The sequence below is a fragment of the Salmo salar genome, chromosome 08 (genome assembly GCF_965601325.2).
Source record: "Salmo salar chromosome 08, fSalSal1, whole genome shotgun sequence".
Taxonomy (NCBI): domain Eukaryota; kingdom Metazoa; phylum Chordata; class Actinopteri; order Salmoniformes; family Salmonidae; genus Salmo; species Salmo salar.
This window is the reverse complement of record NC_138298.1, coordinates 19,843,733-19,863,055: the sequence shown is the minus strand read 5'-3', so window position 1 is coordinate 19,863,055 and position 19,323 is coordinate 19,843,733.

The window sequence follows — 19,323 nt, the reverse complement described above, 5'->3', positions numbered from 1 at the left end:
TGTGGTGTATTGGTGTCAGGTTAACAGCTGACTAGAGGTGTGTTGTATTGTGGTGTATTGGTGTCAGGTTAACAGCTGACTAGAGGTGTGTTGTGGTGTATTGGTGTCAGGTTAACAGCTGACTAGAGGTGTGTTGTATTGTGGTGTATTGGTGTCAGGTTAACAGCTGACTAGAGGTGCGTTGTATTGTGGTGTATTGGTGTCAGGTTAACAGCTGACTAGAGGTGTGTTGTATTGTGGTGTATTGGTGTCAGGTTAACAGCTGAATAGAGGTGTGTTGTATTGTGGTGTATTGGTGTCAGGTTAACAGCTGACTAGAGGTGTGTTGTGGTGTATTGGTGTCAGGTTAACAGCTGACTAGAGGTGCGTTGTATTGTGGTGTATTGGTGTCAGGTTAACAGCTGACTAGAGGTGTGTTGTATTCTGGTGTATTGGTGTCAGGTTAACAGCTGACTAGAGGTGCATTGTGTTGTGGTGTATTGGTGTCAGGTTAACAGCTGACTAGAGGTGTGTTGTATTGTGGTGTATTGGTGTCAGGTTAACAGCTGACTAGAGGTGCTTTGTATTGTGGTGTATTGGTGTCAGGTTAACAGCTGACTAGAGGTGTGTTGTATTGTGGTGTATTGGTGTCAGGTTAACAGCTGAATAGAGGTGTGTTGTGGTGTATTGGTGTCAGGTTAACAGCTGACTAGAGGTGTGTTGTATTGTGGTGTATTGCTGTCAGGTTAACAGCTGACTAGAGGTGTGTTGTGGTGTATTGGTGTCAGGTTAACAGCTGAATAGAGGTGCTTTGTATTGTGGTGTATTGGTGTCAGGTTAACAGCTGACTAGATGTGCGTTGTGTTGTGGTGTATTGGTGTCAGGTTAACAGCTGACTAGAGGTGCTTTGTATTGTGGTGTATTGGTGTCAGGTTAACAGCTGACTAGAGGTGTGTTGTATTGTGGTGTATTGGTGTCAGGTTAACAGCTGAATAGAGATGTGTTGTATTGTGGTGTATTGGTGTCAGGTTAACAGCTGACTAGAGGTGCTTTGTATTGTGGTGTATTGGTGTCAGGTTAACAGCTGACTAGAGGTGTGTTGTATTGTGGTGTATTGGTGTCAGGTTAACAGCTGAATAGAGGTGTGTTGTATTGTGGTGTATTGGTGTCAGGTTAACAGCTGACTAGAGGTGTGTTGTGGTGTACTGGTGTCAGGTTAACAGCTGAATAGAGGTGTGTTGTATTGTGGTGTATTGGTTTCAGGTTAACAGCTGAATAGAGGTGTGTTGTATTGTGGTGTATTGGTGTCAAGTTAACAGCTGACTAGAGGTGTGTTGTGTTGTGGTGTATTGGTGTCAGGTTAACAGCTGACTAGAGGTGTGTTGTGGTGTACTGATGTCAGGTTAACAGCTGAATAGAGGTGTGTTGTATTGTGGTGTATTGGTGTCAGGTTAACAGCTGAATAGAGGTGTGTTGTATTGTGGTGTATTGGTGTCAGGTTAACAGCTGAATAGAGGTGTGTTGTATTGTGGTGTATTGGTGTCAGGTTAACAGCTGACTAGAGGTGAGTTGTATTGTGGTGTATTGATGTCAGGTTAACAGCTGAATAGAGATCTGTTGTATTGTGGTGTATTGGTGTCAGGTTAACAGCTGACTAGAGGTGTGTTGTGGTGTATTGGTGTCAGGTTAACAGCTGAATAGAGATGTGTTGTATTGTGGTGTATTGGTGTCAGGTTAACAGCTGAATAGAGGTGCTTTGTATTGTGGTGTATTGGTGTCAGGTTAACAGCTGAATAGAGGTGTGCTGTATTGTGGTGTATTGGTGTCAGGTTAACATCTGAATAGAGGTGTGTTGTGGTGTATTGGTGTCAGGTTAACAGCTGACTAGAGGTGCGTTGTATTGTGATGTATTGGTGTCTGGTTAACAGCTGACTAGAGGTGTGTTGTGGTGTATTGGTGTCAGGTTAACAGCTGACTAGAGGTGTGTTGTATTGTGGTGTATTGGTGTCAGGTTAACAGCTGACTAGAGGTGTGTTGTGGTGTATTGGTGTCAGGTTAACAGCTGACTAGAGGTGTGTTGTATTGTGGTGTATTGGTGTCAGGTTAACAGCTGACTAGAGGTGCGTTGTATTGTGGTGTATTGGTGTCAGGTTAACAGCTGACTAGAGGTGTGTTGTATTGTGGTGTATTGGTGTCAGGTTAACAGCTGAATAGAGGTGTGTTGTATTGTGGTGTATTGGTGTCAGGTTAACAGCTGACTAGAGGTGTGTTGTGGTGTATTGGTGTCAGGTTAACAGCTGACTAGAGGTGCGTTGTATTGTGGTGTATTGGTGTCAGGTTAACAGCTGACTAGAGGTGTGTTGTATTCTGGTGTATTGGTGTCAGGTTAACAGCTGACTAGAGGTGCATTGTGTTGTGGTGTATTGGTGTCAGGTTAACAGCTGACTAGAGGTGTGTTGTATTGTGGTGTATTGGTGTCAGGTTAACAGCTGACTAGAGGTGCTTTGTATTGTGGTGTATTGGTGTCAGGTTAACAGCTGACTAGAGGTGTGTTGTATTGTGGTGTATTGGTGTCAGGTTAACAGCTGAATAGAGATGTGTTGTATTGTGGTGTATTGGTGTCAGGTTAACAGCTGACTAGAGGTGTGTTGTATTGTGGTGTATTGGTGTCAAGTTAACAGCTGACTAGAGGTGTGTTGTGGTGTATTGGTGTCAGGTTAACAGCTGACTAGAGGTGTGTTGTGGTGTATTGGTGTCAGGTTAACAGCTGACTAGAGGTGTGTTGTGGTGTATTGGTGTCAGGTTAACAGCTGAATAGAGGTGTGTTGTATTGTGGTGTATTGGTGTCAGGTTAACAGCTGACTAGAGGTGTGTTGTGGTGTACTGGTGTCAGGTTAACAGCTGAATAGAGGTGTGTTGTATTGTGGTGTATTGGTGTCAGGTTAACAGCTGAATAGAGGTGTGTTGTATTGTGGTGTATTGGTGTCAAGTTAACAGCTGACTAGAGGTGTGTTGTGTTGTGGTGTATTGGTGTCAGGTTAACAGCTGACTAGAGGTGTGTTGTGGTGTACTGATGTCAGGTTAACAGCTGAATAGAGGTGTGTTGTATTGTGGTGTATTGGTGTCAGGCTAACAGCTGAATAGAGGTGTGTTGTATTGTGGTGTATTGGTGTCAGGTTAACAGCTGAATAGAGGTGTGTTGTATTGTGGTGTATTGGTGTCAGGTTAACAGCTGACTAGAGGTGAGTTGTATTGTGGTGTATTGATGTCAGGTTAACAGCTGAATAGAGATGTGTTGTATTGTGGTGTATTGGTGTCAGGTTAACAGCTGACTAGAGGTGTGTTGTGGTGTATTGGTGTCAGGTTAACAGCTGAATAGAGATGTGTTGTATTGTGGTGTATTGGTGTCAGGTTAACAGCTGAATAGAGGTGCTTTGTATTGTGGTGTATTGGTGTCAGGTTAACAGCTGACTAGAGGTGCGTTGCATTGTGGTGTATTGGTGTGAGGTTAACATCTGAATAGAGGTGTGTTGTGGTGTATTGGTGTCAGGTTAACAGCTGACTAGAGGTGCGTTGTATTGTGATGTATTGGTGTCTGGTTAACAGCTGACTAGAGGTGTGTTGTGGTGTGGTGTATTGGTGTCAGGTTATCTGCTGAATTGAGGTGTGTTGTATTGTGGTGTATTGGTGTCAAGTTAACAGCTGACTAGAGGTGTGTTGTGGTGTGGTGTGGTGTATTGGGGTCAGGTTATCTGCTGAATTGAGGTGTGTTGTATTGTGGTGTATTGGTGTCAGGTTAACAGCTGAATAGAGGTGTGTTGTATTGTGGTGTATTGGTGTCAGGTTAACAGCTGACGAGAGGTGCGTTGTATTGTGATGTATTGGTGTCAGGTTAACAGCTGACTAGAGGTGTGTTGTGGTGTGGTGTATTGGTGTCAGGTTATCTGCTGAATTGAGGTGTGTTGTATTGTGGTGTATTGGTGTCAAGTTAACAGCTGACTAGAGGTGTGTTGTGGTGTGGTGTATTGGTGTCAGGTTAACAGCTGAATAGAGGTGTGTTGTATTGTGGTGTATTGGTGTCAGGTTAACAGCTGACTAGAGGTGTGTTGTGGTGTATTGGTGTCAAGTTAACAGCTGACTAGAGGTGTGTTGTGGTGTATTGGTGTCAGGTTAACAGCTGACTAGAGGTGTGTTGTGGTGTATTGGTGTCAGGTTAACAGTTGAATAGAGGTGTGTTGTATTGTGGTGTATTGGTGTCAGGTTAACAGCTGAATAGAGGTGTGTTGTATTGTGGTGTATTGGTGTCAGGTTAACAGCTGACTAGAGGTGTGTTGTGGTGTATTGGTGTCAGGTTAACAGCTGAATAGAGGTGCGTTGTATTGTGGTGTATTGGTGTCAGGTTAACAGCTGAATAGAGGTGCGTTGTATTGTGGTGTATTGGTGTCAGGTTAACAGCTGACTAGAGGTGCGTTGTGTTGTGGTGTATTGGTGTCAGGTTAACAGCTGACTAGAGGTGTGTTGTGGTGTATTGGTGTCAGGTTAACAGCTGACTAGAGGTGCGTTGTGTTGTGCTGTATTGGTGTCAGGTTAACAGCTGACTAGAGGTGCGTTGTATTGTGGTGTATTGGTGTCAGGTTAACAGCTGAATAGAGGTGTGTTGTATTGTGGTGTATTGGTGTCAGTTAACAGCTGACTAGAGGTGTGTTGTGGTGTATTGGTGTCAGGTTAACAGCTGAATAGAGGTGTGTTGTATTCTGGTGTATTGGTGTCAGGTTAACAGCTGACTAGAGGTGCATTGTATTGTGGTGTATTGGTGTCAGGTTAACAGCTGAATAGAGGTGTGTTGTATTGTGGTGTATTGGTGTCAGGTTAACAGCAGAATAGAGGTGTGTTGTGGTGTATTGGTGTCAGGTTAACAGCTGACTAGAGGTGTGTTGTGGTGTATTGGTGTCAGGTTAACAGCTGACTAGAGGTGTGTTGTGGTGTATTGGTGTCAGGTTAACAGCTGACTAGAGGTGTGTTGTAGTGTGGTGTATTGTTGTCAGGTTAACAGCTGACTAGAGGTGTGTTGTGGTGTATTGGTGTCAGGTTAACAGCTGACTAGAGGTGTGTTGTGGTGTATTGGTGTCAGGTTAACAGCTGACTAGAGGTGCGTTGTATTGTGGTGTATTGGTGTCAGGTTAACAGCTGAATAGAGGTGCGTTGTATTCTGGTGTATTGGTGTCAGGTTAACAGCTGACTAGAGGTGTGTTGTGGTGTATTGGTGTCAGGTTAACAGCTGACTAGAGGTGTGTTGTGGTGTATTGGTGTCAGGTTAACAGCTGACTAGAGGTGTGTTATATTGTGGTGTATTGGTGTCAGGTTAACAGCTGACTAGAGGTGTGTTGTGGTGTATTGGTGTCAGGTTAACAGCTGACTAGAGGTGTGTTGTGGTGTATTGGTGTCAGGTTAACAGCTGACTAGAGGTGCGTTGTATTGTGGTGTATTGGTGTCAGGTTAACAGCTGAATAGAGGTGCGTTGTATTGTGGTGTATTGGTGTCAGGTTAACAGCTTACTAGAGGTGTGTTGTGGTGTATTGGTGTCAGGTTAACAGCTGACTAGAGGTGTGTTGTGGTGTATTGGTGTCAGGTTAACAGCTGACTAGAGGTGTGTTGTATTGTGGTGTATTGGGGTCAGGTTAACAGCTGACTAGAGGTGTGTTGTGGTGTATTGGTGTCAGGTTAACAGCTGACTAGAGGTGTGTTGTGGTGTATTGGTGTCAGGTTAACAGCTGACTAGAGGTGCGTTGTATTGTGGTGTATTGGTGTCAGGTTAACAGCTGAATAGAGGTGCGTTGTATTGTGGTGTATTGGTGTCAGGTTAACAGCTGACTAGAGGTGTGTTGTATTGTGGTGTATTGGTGTCAGGTTAACAGCTGAATAGAGGTGTGCTGTATTGTGGTGTATTGGTGTCAGGTTAACAGCTGACTAGAGGTGTGTTGTGGTGTATTGGTGTCAGGTTAACAGCTGACTAGAGGTGCGTTGTATTGTGGTGTATTGGTGTCAGGTTAACAGCTGACTAGAGGTGTGTTGTATTCTGGTGTATTGGTGTCAGGTTAACAGCTGACTAGAGGTGCATTGTGTTGTGGTGTATTGGTGTCAGGTTAACAGCTGACTAGAGGTGTGTTGTATTGTGGTGTATTGGTGTCAGGTTAACAGCTGAATAGAGGTGTGTTGTGGTGTATTGGTGTCAGGTTAACAGCTGACTAGAGGTGTGTTGTATTGTGGTGTATTGCTGTCAGGTTAACAGCTGACTAGAGGTGTGTTGTGGTGTATTGGTGTCAGGTTAACAGCTGAATAGAGGTGCTTTGTATTGTGGTGTATTGGTGTCAGGTTAACAGCTGACTAGATGTGCGTTGTGTTGTGGTGTATTGGTGTCAGGTTAACAGCTGACTAGATGTGCGTTGTGTTGTGGTGTATTGGTGTCAGGTTAACAGCTGACTAGAGGTGCTTTGTATTGTGGTGTATTGGTGTCAGGTTAACAGCTGACTAGAGGTGTGTTGTATTGTGGTGTATTGGTGTCAGGTTAACAGCTGAATAGAGATGTGTTGTATTGTGGTGTATTGGTGTCAGGTTAACAGCTGACTAGAGGTGCTTTGTATTGTGGTGTATTGGTGTCAGGTTAACAGCTGACTAGAGGTGTGTTGTATTGTGGTGTATTGGTGTCAGGTTAACAGCTGAATAAAGGTGTGTTGTATTGTGGTGTATTGGTGTCAGGTTAACAGCTGACTAGAGGTGTGTTGTGGTGTACTGGTGTCAGGTTAACAGCTGAATAGAGGTGTGTTGTATTGTGGTGTATTGGTTTCAGGTTAACAGCTGAATAGAGGTGTGTTGTATTGTGGTGTATTGGTGTCAAGTTAACAGCTGACTAGAGGTGTGTTGTGTTGTGGTGTATTGGTGTCAGGTTAACAGCTGACTAGAGGTGTGTTGTGGTGTACTGATGTCAGGTTAACAGCTGAATAGAGGTGTGTTGTATTGTGGTGTATTGGTGTCAGGTTAACAGCTGAATAGAGGTGTGTTGTATTGTGGTGTATTGGTGTCAGGTTAACAGCTGAATAGAGGTGTGTTGTATTGTGGTGTATTGGTGTCAGGTTAACAGCTGACTAGAGGTGAGTTGTATTGTGGTGTATTGATGTCAGGTTAACAGCTGAATAGAGATCTGTTGTATTGTGGTGTATTGGTGTCAGGTTAACAGCTGACTAGAGGTGTGTTGTGGTGTATTGGTGTCAGGTTAACAGCTGAATAGAGATGTGTTGTATTGTGGTGTATTGGTGTCAGGTTAACAGCTGAATAGAGGTGCTTTGTATTGTGGTGTATTGGTGTCAGGTTAACAGCTGAATAGAGGTGTGCTGTATTGTGGTGTATTGGTGTCAGGTTAACATCTGAATAGAGGTGTGTTGTGGTGTATTGGTGTCAGGTTAACAGCTGACTAGAGGTGCGTTGTATTGTGATGTATTGGTGTCTGGTTAACAGCTGACTAGAGGTGTGTTGTGGTGTATTGGTGTCAGGTTAACAGCTGACTAGAGGTGTGTTGTATTGTGGTGTATTGGTGTCAGGTTAACAGCTGACTAGAGGTGTGTTGTGGTGTATTGGTGTCAGGTTAACAGCTGACTAGAGGTGTGTTGTATTGTGGTGTATTGGTGTCAGGTTAACAGCTGACTAGAGGTGCGTTGTATTGTGGTGTATTGGTGTCAGGTTAACAGCTGACTAGAGGTGTGTTGTATTGTGGTGTATTGGTGTCAGGTTAACAGCTGAATAGAGGTGTGTTGTATTGTGGTGTATTGGTGTCAGGTTAACAGCTGACTAGAGGTGTGTTGTGGTGTATTGGTGTCAGGTTAACAGCTGACTAGAGGTGCGTTGTATTGTGGTGTATTGGTGTCAGGTTAACAGCTGACTAGAGGTGTGTTGTATTCTGGTGTATTGGTGTCAGGTTAACAGCTGACTAGAGGTGCATTGTGTTGTGGTGTATTGGTGTCAGGTTAACAGCTGACTAGAGGTGTGTTGTATTGTGGTGTATTGGTGTCAGGTTAACAGCTGACTAGAGGTGCTTTGTATTGTGGTGTATTGGTGTCAGGTTAACAGCTGACTAGAGGTGTGTTGTATTGTGGTGTATTGGTGTCAGGTTAACAGCTGAATAGAGATGTGTTGTATTGTGGTGTATTGGTGTCAGGTTAACAGCTGACTAGAGGTGTGTTGTATTGTGGTGTATTGGTGTCAAGTTAACAGCTAACTAGAGGTGTGTTGTGGTGTATTGGTGTCAGGTTAACAGCTGACTAGAGGTGTGTTGTGGTGTATTGGTGTCAGGTTAACAGCTGACTAGAGGTGTGTTGTGGTGTATTGGTGTCAGGTTAACAGCTGAATAGAGGTGTGTTGTATTGTGGTGTATTGGTGTCAGGTTAACAGCTGACTAGAGGTGTGTTGTGGTGTACTGGTGTCAGGTTAACAGCTGAATAGAGGTGTGTTGTATTGTGGTGTATTGGTGTCAGGTTAACAGCTGAATAGAGGTGTGTTGTATTGTGGTGTATTGGTGTCAAGTTAACAGCTGACTAGAGGTGTGTTGTGTTGTGGTGTATTGGTGTCAGGTTAACAGCTGACTAGAGGTGTGTTGTGGTGTACTGATGTCAGGTTAACAGCTGAATAGAGGTGTGTTGTATTGTGGTGTATTGGTGTCAGGCTAACAGCTGAATAGAGGTGTGTTGTATTGTGGTGTATTGGTGTCAGGTTAACAGCTGAATAGAGGTGTGTTGTATTGTGGTGTATTGGTGTCAGGTTAACAGCTGACTAGAGGTGAGTTGTATTGTGGTGTATTGATGACAGGTTAACAGCTGAATAGAGATGTGTTGTATTGTGGTGTATTGGTGTCAGGTTAACAGCTGACTAGAGGTGTGTTGTGGTGTATTGGTGTCAGGTTAACAGCTGAATAGAGATGTGTTGTATTGTGGTGTATTGGTGTCAGGTTAACAGCTGAATAGAGGTGCTTTGTATTGTGGTGTATTGGTGTCAGGTTAACAGCTGACTAGAGGTGCGTTGCATTGTGGTGTATTGGTGTGAGGTTAACATCTGAATAGAGGTGTGTTGTGGTGTATTGGTGTCAGGTTAACAGCTGACTAGAGGTGCGTTGTATTGTGATGTATTGGTGTCTGGTTAACAGCTGACTAGAGGTGTGTTGTGGTGTGGTGTATTGGTGTCAGGTTATCTGCTGAATTGAGGTGTGTTGTATTGTGGTGTATTGGTGTCAAGTTAACAGCTGACTAGAGGTGTGTTGTGGTGTGGTGTATTGGGGTCAGGTTATCTGCTGAATTGAGGTGTGTTGTATTGTGGTGTATTGGTGTCAGGTTAACAGCTGAATAGAGGTGTGTTGTATTGTGGTGTATTGGTGTCAGGTTAACAGCTGACGAGAGGTGCGTTGTATTGTGATGTATTGGTGTCAGGTTAACAGCTGACTAGAGGTGTGTTGTGGTGTGGTGTATTGGTGTCAGGTTATCTGCTGAATTGAGGTGTGTTGTATTGTGGTGTATTGGTGTCAAGTTAACAGCTGACTAGAGGTGTGTTGTGGTGTGGTGTATTGGTGTCAGGTTAACAGCTGAATAGAGGTGTGTTGTATTGTGGTGTATTGGTGTCAGGTTAACAGCTGACTAGAGGTGTGTTGTGGTGTATTGGTGTCAAGTTAACAGCTGACTAGAGGTGTGTTGTGGTGTATTGGTGTCAGGTTAACAGCTGACTAGAGGTGTGTTGTGGTGTATTGGTGTCAGGTTAACAGTTGAATAGAGGTGTGTTGTATTGTGGTGTATTGGTGTCAGGTTAACAGCTGAATAGAGGTGTGTTGTATTGTGGTGTATTGGTGTCAGGTTAACAGCTGACTAGAGGTGTGTTGTGGTGTATTGGTGTCAGGTTAACAGCTGAATAGAGGTGCGTTGTATTGTGGTGTATTGGTGTCAGGTTAACAGCTGAATAGAGGTGCGTTGTATTGTGGTGTATTGGTGTCAGGTTAACAGCTGACTAGAGGTGCGTTGTGTTGTGGTGTATTGGTGTCAGGTTAACAGCTGACTAGAGGTGTGTTGTGGTGTATTGGTGTCAGGTTAACAGCTGACTAGAGGTGCGTTGTGTTGTGCTGTATTGGTGTCAGGTTAACAGCTGACTAGAGGTGCGTTGTATTGTGGTGTATTGGTGTCAGGTTAACAGCTGAATAGAGGTGTGTTGTATTGTGGTGTATTGGTGTCAGTTAACAGCTGACTAGAGGTGTGTTGTGGTGTATTGGTGTCAGGTTAACAGCTGAATAGAGGTGTGTTGTATTCTGGTGTATTGGTGTCAGGTTAACAGCTGACTAGAGGTGCATTGTATTGTGGTGTATTGGTGTCAGGTTAACAGCTGAATAGAGGTGTGTTGTATTGTGGTGTATTGGTGTCAGGTTAACAGCAGAATAGAGGTGTGTTGTGGTGTATTGGTGTCAGGTTAACAGCTGACTAGAGGTGTGTTGTGGTGTATTGGTGTCAGGTTAACAGCTGACTAGAGGTGTGTTGTGGTGTATTGGTGTCAGGTTAACAGCTGACTAGAGGTGTGTTGTAGTGTGGTGTATTGTTGTCAGGTTAACAGCTGACTAGAGGTGTGTTGTGGTGTATTGGTGTCAGGTTAACAGCTGACTAGAGGTGTGTTGTGGTGTATTGGTGTCAGGTTAACAGCTGACTAGAGGTGCGTTGTATTGTGGTGTATTGGTGTCAGGTTAACAGCTGAATAGAGGTGCGTTGTATTCTGGTGTATTGGTGTCAGGTTAACCGCTGACTAGAGGTGTGTTGTGGTGTATTGGTGTCAGGTTAACAGCTGACTAGAGGTGTGTTGTGGTGTATTGGTGTCAGGTTAACAGCTGACTAGAGGTGTGTTGTATTGTGGTGTATTGGTGTCAGGTTAACAGCTGACTAGAGGTGTGTTGTGGTGTATTGGTGTCAGGTTAACAGCTGACTAGAGGTGTGTTGTGGTGTATTGGTGTCAGGTTAACAGCTGACTAGAGGTGCGTTGTATTGTGGTGTATTGGTGTCAGGTTAACAGCTGAATAGAGGTGCGTTGTATTGTGGTGTATTGGTGTCAGGTTAACAGCTGACTAGAGGTGTGTTGTATTGTGGTGTATTGGTGTCAGGTTAACAGCTGAATAGAGGTGTGCTGTATTGTGGTGTATTGGTGTCAGGTTAACAGCTGACTAGAGGTGTGTTGTGGTGTATTGGTGTCAGGTTAACAGCTGACTAGAGGTGCGTTGTATTGTGGTGTATTGGTGTCAGGTTAACAGCTGACTAGAGGTGTGTTGTATTCTGGTGTATTGGTGTCAGGTTAACAGCTGACTAGAGGTGCATTGTGTTGTGGTGTATTGGTGTCAGGTTAACAGCTGACTAGAGGTGTGTTGTATTGTGGTGTATTGGTGTCAGGTTAACAGCTGACTAGAGGTGTGTTGTGGTGTATTGGTGTCAGGTTAACAGCTGAATAGAGGTGCTTTGTATTGTGGTGTATTGGTATCAGGTTAACAGCTGACTAGATGTGCGTTGTGTTGTGGTGTATTGGTGTCAGGTTAACAGCTGACTAGAGGTGCTTTGTATTGTGGTGTATTGGTGTCAGGTTAACAGCTGACTAGAGGTGTGTTGTATTGTGGTGTATTGGTGTCAGGTTAACAGCTGAATAGAGATGTGTTGTATTGTGGTGTATTGGTGTCAGGTTAACAGCTGACTAGAGGTGTGTTGTATTGTGGTGTATTGGTGTCAAGTTAACAGCTGACTAGAGGTGTGTTGTGGTGTATTGGTGTCAGGTTAACAGCTGACTAGAGGTGTGTTGTGGTGTATTGGTGTCAGGTTAACAGCTGAATAGAGGTGTGTTGTATTGTGGTGTATTGTTGTCAGGTTAACAGCTGACTAGAGGTGTGTTGTGGTGTACTGGTGTCAGGTTAACAGCTGAATAGAAGTGTGTTGTATTGTGGTGTATTGGTGTCAGGTTAACAGCTGACTAGAGGTGTGTTGTGGTGTACTGATGTCAGGTTTACAGCTGAATAGAGGTGTGTTGTATTGTGGTGTATTGGTGTCAGGTTAACAGCTGAATAGAGGTGTGTTGTATTGTGGTGTATTGGTGTCAGGTTAACAGCTGAATAGAGGTGTGTTGTATTGTGGTGTATTGGTGTCAGGTTAACAGCTGACTAGAGGTGAGTTGTATTGTGGTGTATTGATGTCAGGTTAACAGCTGAATAGAGATCTGTTGTATTGTGGTGTATTGGTGTCAGGTTAACAGCTGACTATAGGTGTGTTGTGGTGTATTGGTGTCAGGTTAACAGCTGAATAGAGATGTGTTGTATTGTGGTGTATTGGTGTCAGGTTAACAGCTGAATAGAGGTGCTTTGTATTGTGGTGTATTGGTGTCAGGTTAACAGCTGACTAGAGGTGCGTTGTATTGTGGTGTATTGGTGTCAGGTTAACATCTGAATAGAGGTGTGTTGTGGTGTATTGGTGTCAGGTTAACAGCTGACTAGAGGTGCGTTGTATTGTGATGTATTGGTGTCTGGTTAACAGCTGACTAGAGGTGTGTTGTGGTGTGGTGTATTGGTGTCAGGTTATCTGCTGAATTGAGGTGTGTTGTATTGTGGTGTATTGGTGTCAAGTTAACAGCTGACTAGAGGTGTGTTGTGGTGTGGTGTATTGGGGTCAGGTTATCTGCTGAATTGAGGTGTGTTGTATTGTGGTGTATTGGTGTCAGGTTAACAGCTGAATAGAGTTGTGTTGTATTGTGGTGTATTGGTGTCAGGTTAACAGCTGACGAGAGGTGCGTTGTATTGTGATGTATTGGTGTCAGGTTAACAGCTGACTAGAGGTGTGTTGTGGTGTGGTGTATTGGTGTCAGGTTATCTGCTGAATTGAGGTGTGTTGTATTGTGGTGTATTGGTGTCAAGTTAACAGCTGACTAGAGGTGTGTTGTGGTGTGGTGTATTGGTGTCAGGTTAACAGCTGAATAGAGGTGTGTTGTATTGTGGTGTATTGGTGTCAGGTTAACAGCTGAATAGAGTTGTGTTGTATTGTGGTGTATTGGTGTCAGGTTAACAGCTGACGAGAGGTGCGTTGTATTGTGATGTATTGGTGTCAGGTTAACAGCTGACTAGAGGTGTGTTGTGGTGTGGTGTATTGGTGTCAGGTTATCTGCTGAATTGAGGTGTGTTGTATTGTGGTGTATTGGTGTCAAGTTAACAGCTGACTAGAGGTGTGTTGTGGTGTGGTGTATTGGTGTCAGGTTAACAGCTGAATAGAGGTGTGTTGTATTGTGGTGTATTGGTGTCAGGTTAACAGCTGACTAGAGGTGTGTTGTGGTGTATTGGTGTCAAGTTAACAGCTGACTAGAGGTGTGTTGTGGTGTATTGGTGTCAGGTTAACAGCTGACTAGAGGTGTGTTGTGGTGTATTGGTGTCAGGTTAACAGCTGAATAGAGGTGCGTTGTATTGTGGTGTATTGGTGTCAGGTTAACAGCTGACTAGAGGTGCGTTGTATTGTGGTGTATTTGTGTCAGGTTAACAGCTGAATAGAGGTGCGTTGTATTGTGGTGTATTGGTGTCTGGTTAACAGCTGACTAGAGGTGCGTTGTATTGTGGTGTATTGGTGTCAGGTTAACGGCTGACTAGAGGTGCGTCGTATTGTGGTGTATTGGTGTCAGGTTAACAGCTGACTAGAGGTGTGTTGTTGTGTGGTGTATTGGTGTCAGGTTATCTGCTGAATTGAGGTGTGTTGTATTGTGGTGTATTGGTGTCAAGTTAACAGCTGACTAGAGGTGTGTTGTGGTGTATTGGTGTCAGGTTAAAGCTGAATAGAGGTGTGTTGTATTGTGGTGTATTGGTGTCAGGTTAACAGCTGACTAGAGGTGTGTTGTATTGTGGTGTATTGGTGTCAGCTTAACAGCTGAATAGAGGTGTGTTGTATTGTGGTGTATTGGTGTCAGGTTAACAGCTGACTAGAGGTGTGTTGTATTGTGGTGTATTGGTGTCAGGTTAACAGCTGACTAGAGGTGTGTTGTGGTGTACTGATGTCAGGTTAACAGCTGAATAGAGGTGTGTTGTATTGTGGTGTATTGGTGTCAGGTTAACAGCTGAATAGAGGTGTTTTGTATTGTGGTGTATTGGTGTCAGGTTAACAGCTGAATAGAGGTGTGTTGTATTGTGGTGTATTGGTGTCAGGTTAACAGCTGACTAGAGGTGCGTTGTATTGTGGTGTATTGATGTCAGGTTAACAGCTGAATAGAGATGTGTTTTATTGTGGTGTATTGGTGTCAGGTTAACAGCTGACTAGAGGTGTGTTGTGGTGTATTAGTGTCAGGTTAACAGCTGAATAGAGGTGTGTTGTATTGTGGTGTGTTGGAGTCAGGTTAACAGCTGAATAGAGGTGTGTTGTATTGTGGTGTATTGGTGTCAGGTTAACAGCTGAATAGAGGTGTGTTGTATTGTGGTGTATTGGTGTCAGGTTAACAGCTGACTAGAGGTGCGTTGTATTGTGGTGTATTGGTGTCAGGTTAACAGCTGAATAGAGATGTGTTGTATTGTGGTGTATTGGTGTCAGGTTAACAGCTGAATAGAGGTGCGTTGTATTGTGGTGTATTGGTGTCAGGTTAACAGCTGACTAGAGGTGTGTTGTGGTGTATTGGTGTCAGGTTAACAGTTGACTAGAGGTGTGTTTTGGTGTATTGGTGTCAGGTTAACAGCTGACTAGAGGTGTGTTGTGGTGTATCGGTGTCAGGTTAACAGCTGACTAGAGGTGTGTTGTATTGTGGTGTATTGGTGTCAGGTTAACAGCTGACTAGAGGTGTGTTGTGGTGTATTGGTGTCAGGTTAACAGCTGACTAGAGGTGTGTTGTGGTGTATTGGTGTCAGGTTAACAGCTGACTAGAGGTGCGTTGTATTGTGGTGTATTGGTGTCAGGTTAACAGCTGAATCGAGGTGCGTTGTTTTGTGGTGTATTGGTGTCACGTTAACAGCTGAATAGAGGTGTGTTGTATTGTGGTGTATTGGTGTCAGGTTAACAGCTGACTAGAGGTGTGTTGTGGTGTATTGGTGTCAGGTTAACAGCTGACTAGAGGTGCGTTGTATTGTGGTGTATTGGTGTCAGGTTAACAGCTGACTAGAGGTGTGTTGTATTCTGGTGTATTGGTGTCAGGTTAACAGCTGACTAGAGGTGCATTGTGTTGTGGTGTATTGGTGTCAGGTTAACAGCTGACTAGAGGTGTGTTGTATTGTGGTGTATTGGTGTCAGGTTAACATCTGAATAGAGGTGTGTTGTGGTGTATTGGTGTCAGGTTAACAGCTGACTAGAGGTGTGTTGTATTGTGGTTTATTGGTGTCAGGTTAACAGCTGACTAGAGGTGTGTTGTGGTGTATTGGTGTCAGGTTAACAGCTGAATAGAGGTGCATTGTATTGTGGTGTATTGGTGTCAGGTTAACAGCTGACTAGATGTGCGTTGTGTTGTGGTGTATTGGTGTCAGGTTAACAGCTGACTAGAGGTGCTTTGTATTGTGGTGTATTGGTGTCAGGTTAACAGCTGACTAGAGGTGTGTTGTATTGTGGTGTATTGGTGTCAGGTGAACAGCTGAATAGAGATGTGTTGTATTGTGGTGTATTGGTGTCAGGTTAACATCTGAATAGAGGTGTGTTGTGGTGTATTGGTGTCAGGTTAACAGCTGACTAGAGGTGTGTTGTATTGTGATGTATTGGTGTCAGGTTAACAGCTGACTAGAGGTGTGTTGTATTGTGGTGTATTGGTGTCAAGTTAACAGCTGACTAGAGGTGTGTTGTGGTGTATTGGTGTCAGGTTAACAGCTGACTAGAGGTGTGTTGTGGTGTATTAGTGTCAGGTTAACAGCTGAATAGAGGTGTGTTGTATTGTGGTGTATTGGTGTCAGGTTATCTGCTGAATTGAGGTGTGTTGTATTGTGGTGTATTGGTGTCAAGTTAACAGCTGACTAGAGGTGTGTTGTGGTGTATTGGTGTCAGGTTAACAGCTGAATAGAGGTGTGTTGTATTGTGGTGTATTGGTGTCAGGTTAACAGCTGACTAGAGGTGTGTTGTATTGTGGTGTATTGGTGTCAGCTTAACAGCTGAATAGAGGTGTGTTGTATTGTGGTGTATTGGTGTCAGGTTAACAGCTGACTAGAGGTGTGTTGTATTGTGGTGTATTGGTGTCAGGTTAACAGCTGACTAGAGGTGTGTTGTGGTGTATTGGTGTCAGGTTAACAGCTGAATAGAGGTGTGTTGTATTGTGGTGTATTGGTGTCAGGTTAACAGCTGACTAGAGGTGTGTTGTGGTGTACTGATGTCAGGTTAACAGCTGAATAGAGGTGTGTTGTATTGTGGTGTATTGGTGTCAGGTTAACAGCTGAATAGAGGTGTGTTGTATTGTGGTGTATTGGTGTCAGGTTAACAGCTGAATAGAGGTGTGTTGTATTGTGGTGTATTGGTGTCAGGTTAACAGCTGACTAGAGGTGCGTTGTATTGTGGTGTATTGATGTCAGGTGAACAGCTGAATAGAGATGTGTTGTATTGTGGTGTATTGGTGTCAGGTTAACAGCTGACTAGAGGTGTGTTGTGGTGTATTAGTGTCAGGTTAACAGCTGAATAGAGGTGTGTTGTATTGTGGTGTATTGGTGTCAGGTTAACAGCTGAATAGAGGTGTGTTGTATTGGTGTCAGGTTAACAGCTGAATAGAGGTGTGTTGTATTGTGGTGTATTGGTGTCAGGTTAACAGCTGACTAGAGGTGCGTTGTATTGTGGTGTATTGGTGTCAGGTTAACAGCTGAATAGAGGTGCGTTGTATTGTGGTGTATTGGTGTCAGTTTAACAGCTGACTAGAGGTGCGTTGTATTGTGGTGTATTGGTGTCAGGTTAACAGCTGACTAGAGGTGCGTTGTATTGTGATGTATTGGTGTCAGGTTAACAGCTGACTAGAGGTGTGTTGTGGTGTGGTGTATTGGTGTCAGGATATCTGCTGAATTGAGGTGTGTTGTATTGTGGTGTATTGGTGTCAAGTTAACAGCTGACTAGAGGTGTGTTGTGGTGTGGTGTATGGTGTCAGGTTAACAGCTGAATAGAGGTGTGTTGTATTGTGGTGTATTGGTGTCAGGTTAACAGCTGACTAGAGGTGTGTTGTGGTGTATTGGTGTCAAGTTAACAGCTGACTAGAGGTGTGTTGTGGTGTATTGGTGTCAGGTTAACAGCTGACTAGAGGTGTGTTGTGGTGTATTGGTGTCAGGTTAACAGCTGAATAGAGGTGTGTTGTATTGTGGTGTATTGGTGTCAGGTTAACAGCTGACTAGAGGTGCGTTGTATTGTGGTGTATTGGTGTCAGGTTAACAGCTGACTAGAGGTGTGTTGTGGTGTATTGGTGTCAGGTTAACAGCTGAATAGAGGTGTGTTGTATTGTGGTGTATTGGTGTCAGGTTAACAGCTGACTAGAGGTGTGTTGTGGTGTACTGATGTCAGGTTAACAGCTGAATAGAGGTGTGTTGTATTGTGGTGTATTGGTGTCAGGTTAACAGCTGAATAGAGGTGTGTTGTATTGTGGTGTATTGGTGTCAGGTTAACAGCTGAATAGAGGTGTGTTGTATTGTGGTGTATTGGTGTCAGGTTAACAGCTGACTAGAGGTGCGTTGTATTGTGGTGTATTGATGTCAGGTGAACAGCTGAATAGAGATGTGTTGTATTGTGGTGTATTGGTGTCAGGTTAACAGCTGACTAGAGGTGTGTTGTGGTGTATTAGTGTCAGGTTAACAGCTGAATAGAGGTGTGTTGTATTGTGGTGTATTGTTGTCAGGTTAACAGCTGAATAGAGGTGTGTTGTATTGTGGTGTATTGGTGTCAGGTTAACAGCTGAATAGAGGTGTGTTGTATTGTGGTGTATTGGTGTCAGGTTAACAGCTGACTAGAGGTGCGTTGTATTGTGGTGTATTGGTGTCAGGTTAACAGCTGAATAGAGGTGCGTTGTATTGTGGTGTATTGGTGTCAGGTTAACAGCTGACTAGAGGTGCGTTGTATTGTGGTGTATTGGTGTCAGGTTAACAGCTGACTAGAGGTGCGTTGTATTGTGATGTATTGGTGTCAGGTTAACAGCTGACTAGAGGTGTGTTGTGGTGTGGTGTATTGGTGTCAGGATATCTGCTGAATTGAGGTGTGTTGTATTGTGGTGTATTGGTGTCAAGTTAACAGCTGACTAGAGGTGTGTTGTGGTGTGGTGTATGGTGTCAGGTTAACAGCTGAATAGAGGTGTGTTGTATTGTGGTGTATTGGTGTCAGGTTAACAGCTGACTAGAGGTGTGTTGTGGTGTATTGGTGTCAAGTTAACAGCTGACTAGAGGTGTGTTGTGGTGTATTGGTGTCAGGTTAACAGCTGACTAGAGGTGTGTTGTGGTGTATTGGTGTCAGGTTAACAGCTGAATAGAGGTGTGTTGTATTGTGGTGTATTGGTGTCAGGTTAACAGCTGACTAGAGGTGCGTTGTATTGTGGTGTATTGGTGTCAGGTTAACAGCTGACTAGAGGTGCGTTGTATTGTGGTGTATTGGTGTCAGGTTAACAGCTGACTAGAGGTGTGTTGTGGTGTACTGATGTCAGGTTAACAGCTGAATAGAGGTGTGTTGTATTGTGGTGTATTGGTGTCAGGTTAACAGCTGAATAGAGGTGTGTTGTATTGTGGTGTATTGGTGTCAGGTTAACATCTGAATAGAGGTGTGTTGTATTGTGGTGTATTGGTGTCAAGTTAACAGCTGACTAGAGGTGTGTTGTGTTGTGGTGTATTGGTGTCAGGTTAACAGCTGACTAGAGGTGTGTTGTGGTGTACTGATGTCAGGTTAACAGCTGAATAGAGGTGTGTTGTATTGTGGTGTATTGGTGTCAGGTTAACAGCTGAATAGAGGTGTGTTGTATTGTGGTGTATTGGTGTCAGGTTAACAGCTGAATAGAGGTGTGTTGTATTGTGGTGTATTGGTGTCAGGTTAACAGCTGACTAGAGGTGAGTTGTATTGTGGTGTATTGATGTCAGGTTAACAGCTGAATAGAGATCTGTTGTATTGTGGTGTATTGGTGTCAGGTTAACAGCTGACTAGAGGTGTGTTGTGGTGTATTGGTGTCAGGTTAACAGCTGAATAGAGATGTGTTGTATTGTGGTGTATTGGTGTCAGGTTAACAGCTGAATAGAGGTGCTTTGTATTGTGGTGTATTGGTGTCAGGTTAACAGCTGAATAGAGGTGTGCTGTATTGTGGTGTATTGGTGTCAGGTTAACATCTGAATAGAGGTGTGTTGTGGTGTATTGGTGT